Source organism: Salvelinus namaycush, unplaced genomic scaffold (assembly GCF_016432855.1).
Source record: "Salvelinus namaycush isolate Seneca unplaced genomic scaffold, SaNama_1.0 Scaffold798, whole genome shotgun sequence".
Lineage (NCBI taxonomy): Eukaryota > Metazoa > Chordata > Actinopteri > Salmoniformes > Salmonidae > Salvelinus > Salvelinus namaycush.
The window spans coordinates 106,397-112,396 of NW_024061528.1; positions in this window are offsets into that span (position 1 = coordinate 106,397).

Here is a 6,000-nt window from a genome sequence, read left to right on the forward strand (position 1 = left end):
CTCTCCCCCTGGCGTACCTCTGCTCTCCCCCTATTCTCCCCCTGTTCTCCCCCTTTTCTCCCCTGCTCTCCCCCTGTTCTCCCCCTGCTCTCCCCCTTTTCTCCCCTGCTCTCCCCCTGTTCTACCCCTGCTCTCCCCCTGTTCTCTCCCTGCTCTCCCCCTGCTCTCCCCCTTTTCTCCCCCTGCTCTCCCCCTTTTCTCCCCTGTTCTCCCCCTGTTCTCCCCTGCTCTCCCCCTGTTCTCCCCCTGCTCTCCCATTGTTCTCCCCCTGTTCTCCCCCTTTTCTCCCCCTGCACACACACACTGCAGGAGAATGGGTCCTTTGTGTGCCTTTATTGCAGTGCGGTGATAAGGGGAAGCTTTTTCACAGTTGATTAGAGCCTGTCTGTCTGCTTGTCACCTCTGTCTACAAACACATACACACACAAACTTACACACACACACGCATGCACAAACACACACACGCAAAAACAGACACACGCATGCATGCACAAACACACACACAGAACACGAAGAACACAGTTGTTTAACAACTACAGAGAGATGACACCATTTGTATTTAGTCCTGCAGACCATGTAGAACCAAGAAAATCTAAAGCTGTGCCTTCCAAAATGAGACAGGCTCAGTGTGTATGTCAAAGTGAAGAAGAGCTAAGGTATTGTACGACTAGCGGTGTAAAGTACTTAAATAGTTTTTGGGGTATCTGTACTTTACTATTAACATTTTTGACAACTTGTACTTTTTACCCCATATATTTTCCCTGACACCCAAAAGTACTTGTTACATTTTGCTGCTTGGTTACTGTCTGGTTACTGCTTGGTTGCTGCTGTGATACTGCTTGGTTACTGCTTGGTTGCTGCTGTGATGTTGTTTGGTTACTGCTGTGATGCTGTCTGGTTACTGCTTGGTTGCTGCTGTGATACTGCTTGGTTACTGCTTGGTTGCTGCTGTGATGTTGTTTGGTTACTGCTGTGATGCTGTTTGGTTACTGCTTGCTTACTGCTGTGATACTGTTTGGTTACTGCTGTGATGCTGTTTGGTTACTGCTTGGTTACTCCTGTGATACTGTTTGGATAATGCTTGGTTACTCCTGTGATGCTGCTTGGTTACTGCTTGGTTACTCTAGTGATACTGTTTGGCTACTGCTTGGTTACTCATGTGATACTGCTTGGTTACTCATGTGATACTGCTTGGTTACTCCTGTGATACTGTTTGGTTATTGCTTGCTTACTGCTGTGATACTGTTTGGATACTGCTTGGTTACTCCTGTGATACTGCTTGGTTACTGCTTGGTTACTCTAGTGATACTGTTTGGCTACTGCTTGGTTACTCATGTGATACTGCTTGGTTACTCATGTGATACTGCTTGGTTACTCCTGTGATACTGTTTGGTTACTGCTTGCTTACTGCTGTGATACTGTTTGGTTACTGCTTGGTTGCTGCTGTGATACTGTTTGGTTACTGCTTGGTTGCTGCTGTGATACTGTTTGGTTACTGCTTGGTTGCTGCTGTGATGCTGTTTGGCTACTGCTTGGTTACTCATGTGATACTGCTTGGTTACTCCTGTGATACTGTTTGGTTACTGCTTGCTTACTGCTGTGATACTGTTTGGTTACTGCTTGGTTGCTGCTGTGATACTGTTTGGTTACTGCTTGGTTGCTGCTGTGATGCTGTTTGGTTACTGATGTGATGCTGTTTGGTTACTGCTTGGTTGCTGCTGTGATACTGTTTGGTTACTGCTTGGTTGCTGCTGTGATGCTGTTTGGTTACTGCTGTAATGCTGTTTGGTTACTGCTGTGATACTGTTTGGTTACTGCTTGGTTGCTGCTGTGATGCTGTTTGGTTACTGCTTGGTTGCTGATGTGATGCTGTTTGGTTACTTCTGTGATGCTGTTTGGTTACTGCTGTGATGCTGCTTGGTTACTCCCGTGATACTGTGTGGTTACTGCTGTGATACTGCTTGATTACTGCTGTGATACTGCTTGATTACTGCTCTGATACTGCTTGGTTACTGCTGTGATACTGCTTGATTACTGCTGTAATACTGCTTGGTTACTGCTGTGATACTGCTTGATTACTGCTGTGATACTGCTTGGTTACTGCTCTGATACTGCTTGATTACTGCTGTGATACTGCTTGATTACTGCTCTGATACTGCTTGGTTACTGCTGTGATACTGCTCGATTACTGCTGTAATACTGCTTGGTTACTGCTGTGATACTGCTTGATTACTGCTGTGATACTGCTTGGTTACTGCTGTGATACTGCTTGGTTACTGCTGTGATACTGCTTGGTTACTGCTGTGATACTGCTTGGTTACTGCTGTGATACTGCTTGATTACTGCTGTGATACTGCTTGGTTACTGCTTGGGTGACTGGCTGCCATGTAAAGGTAGGGAGCGAGACAGAGGAGATAGAAAGGGTGAAATCTCTCTCTCTCTCTCTCTCTCTCTCTCTCTCTCTCTCTCTCTCTCTCTCTCTCTCTCTCTCTCTCTCTCTCTCTCTCTCTCTCTCTCTCTCTCTCTCTCTCTCTCTCTCTCTCTCTCTCTCTCTCTCTCTCTCTCTCTCTCTCTCTCTCTCTCTCTCTCTCTCTCTCTCTCTCTCTCTCTCTCTCTCTCTCTCTCTCTCTCTCTCTCTCTCTCTCTCTCTCTCTCTCTCTCTCTCCAAAAGTCTGGACACACCTACTCATTCAAGGGTTTTTCTTTGTTTTTACTATTTTCTAATTGTTGAATAATAGTGAAGATATCAAAACTATGAACTAACACATATGTAATTATGAAGTAACCAAAAAAGTGTTAAACAAATCAAAATATATTTGAGATTCTTCAAAGTAGACATCCTTTGCTTTGATGACAGCTTTGCACACTCTTGGCATTCTCCCAACCAGCTTCATCAGGTAGTCACCTGGAATGCATTTCAATTAACAGGTGTGCCTTCTTAAAAAAAAATTGGGAAATGTCTTTCCTTCTTAATGAGTTTGAAACAAACAGTTGTGTCATGACACTGTAGGGGTACTATACAGAAGATAGCCCTATTTGGTAAAATACCAAGTCCATATTATGTCAAGAACAGCCAAAATAAGCAAAGCAAAACGACAGTCCATCATTACTTTAAGACATGAAGGTTAGTCAATACGGAAAATGTCAAGAACTTTGAACAATTCCTCAAGTGCAGTCGCAAAAACCATCAAGTGCTATGATGAAACTGTCTCTCATGAGGACCGCCACAGGAAAGGAAGACCCAGATTTACCTCTGCTGCAGAGGATAAGTTCATTAGAGTTACCAGCCTAAGAAATTGCAGCCCAAATAAATGCTTCACAGAGTTCAAGTAACAGACACATCTCAACATCAACTGTTCAGAGGAGACTGTGTGAATCAAGCCTTCATGGTTGAATTGCTGCAAAGATACCACTACTAAAGGATACCAATAAGAAGAAGATACTTGCTTGGGCCAAGAAACACGAGCAATGGACATTAGACCGGTGGAAATATGTCCTTTGGTCTGATGAGTCCAAATTTGAGATTTTTGGTTTAAACCACTGTGTCTTTGTGAGACGAAGAGTAGGTGAACGGATGACCTCCGCATGTGTGGTTCCCATCGTGAAGCATGGAGGAGGAGGAGTGATGGTGTGGGGGTGCTTTGCTGGTGACACTGTCTGTGATTTATTTAGAATTCAAGGCACAATTCAAGCATTCTACAGCGATACGCCGTCCCATCTAGTTTGAGCTGTGGGACTATTTGTTTTTCAACAGGACAATGACCCAAACACACCTCCAGGCTGTGTAAGGGCTATTTGACCAAGAAGGAGAGTGATGAAGTGTTGCATCAGATGACCTGGCCTCCACAATCACCCAAACTCAACCCAATTGAGATGATTTGGGATGAGTTGGACCGCAGCGTGAAAGAAAAGCAGCCAACAAGTGCTCAGCTAATGTGAGAACACCTTCAAGACTGTTGGAAAAGCATTCCAGGTGAAGCTGGTTGAGACAATGCCAAGAGTGTGCAAAGCTGTTATCAAGGCAAAGGGAGGCTACTTTGAAGAATCTAAAATTGACAAAATGATTTGTTTAACACTTTTTTGGTTACTACATGATTCCATATGTGTTATTTAGTTTTGTATTTCTTCACTATTATTGTACAATGTAGAACATATAAAAAATAAATAAAAACCCTTGAATGAGTAGGTGTATTCAAACTTTTGACTGGTACTGTATCTCTTTCTCTCTCTCTCGCTCTCTCTCTCTCTCTGAGAGATACAAACAAACATATGCACACACATACGTAAAGGTAGGTAGGGAGAGAGAGAGGGAGAGGCGATAAAAAGGTCTCCAGAGACAAAGAGAGATACAAACAGATAGACAGACAGATAGACAGTGGGAGGTCATTAGGAGTGACACCGGTGGTTAAGCCTCCATGTCTGTCGTCAACTTTGACCTTTGAGCCCATGAGAGCAAAAGGGGGGTTGTGTCACTGTGACAACACTAATTGAGGTAATCCCTATACTCTCCCATAGAGACCCTATTAAATTACTAGAGGGATATACTCTGTCCTGTCAGGTCCTTGTCAATGGGGAGAGAGAGAGAGAGAGAGAGAGAGAGAGAGAGAGAGAGAGAGAGAGAGAGAGAGAGAGAGAGAGAGAGAGAGAGAGAGAGAGAGAGAGAGAGAGAGAGAGAGAGAGAGAGAGAGAGAGAGAGAATAGGACAAAATACAAACCCTCCAACCCAAAAAGGCCTTTGGTGTTGATGGTATCCTCAATGAAATGATAAAATATACAGACCACATATTCCAATACTTAAACTCATTAACATCCACCTCAGCTGCCCATGTCCTTTAATGTTGATGATGTGGTAATTACTGACAAGAAGCACATGGCTGAGCTCTTTAAAACTTATTCGGAATCGGTGTCCCTTCCACGGGACGGTTGAGCTAACGTAGGCTAATGCGATTAGCATGAGTTTGTAAGTAACAGGAAAATTTCCCAGGACGGAGACTGAAATTGGCAGAAACCTTCAATTCTTGTTAATCTAACTGCACAGTCCAATTTACAGTAGCTATTACAGTGAAAGGGGTGGCAGGTAGCCTAGTGGTTAGAGCGTTGGACTTGTAACCAAAAGGTAGCAAGATCGAATCGCTGAGCTGGCAAGGTAAAAATCTGTTGTTCTGCCCCTGAACAAGGCAGTAAACCCACTGTTTCTAGGCCGTCATTGAAAATAAGAATTTGTTCTTAACTGACCTGCCTAGTTAAATAAAGCTAGAACAGAACGTTGTTTTTTTTAAGAATACCATGCTATTGTTTGAGGAGAGTGCACAGTTTTGAACATGAAAAGTTATTAATTTTAGAAATTAGGCACATTTGGGCAGTCTTCATACAACAGAAATGCAATGGTTCATTGGATCAGTATAAAACTTTGCACATGCACTGCTGCCATCCAGGGGCCAAAATCTAAATTGCATCTGGGCTGGAATAATACATTACGGCTTTTCTCTTGCATTTCAAAGATGATGGTACAAAAAAAATACAGACATTAATTTTTTTTCTTTGTATTATCTTTCACCAGATCTAATGTGTTGTATTCTCGTACATGCCTTTCACATTTCCACAAACTTCAAAGTGTTTACTTTCAAATGGTACCAAGAAAATGCATATCCTTGCTTCAGGGCCTGAGCTATAGGCAGTTAGATTTGGGTATGTCATTTTAGGCAAAAATTGAAAGTTAGGTGCCGATCCTTAAGCATGTTACACTGCTTTACTGCAGGCTGCTTTCCAAGGCCCTGAATACACTGAAGCACTGACTGGTCTGAATAACCCCAGTCAAAGGCTCTGATGTCAAGACTGAAACACTGGTCTGAATAACCCCAGTCAAAGGCTCTGATGTCCCATAACACAAGACTGAAACACTGGTCTGAATAACCCCAGTCAAAGGCTCTGATGTCCCATAACACAAGACTGAAACACTGGTCTGAATAACCCCAGTCAAAGGCTCTGATGTCTCATAAC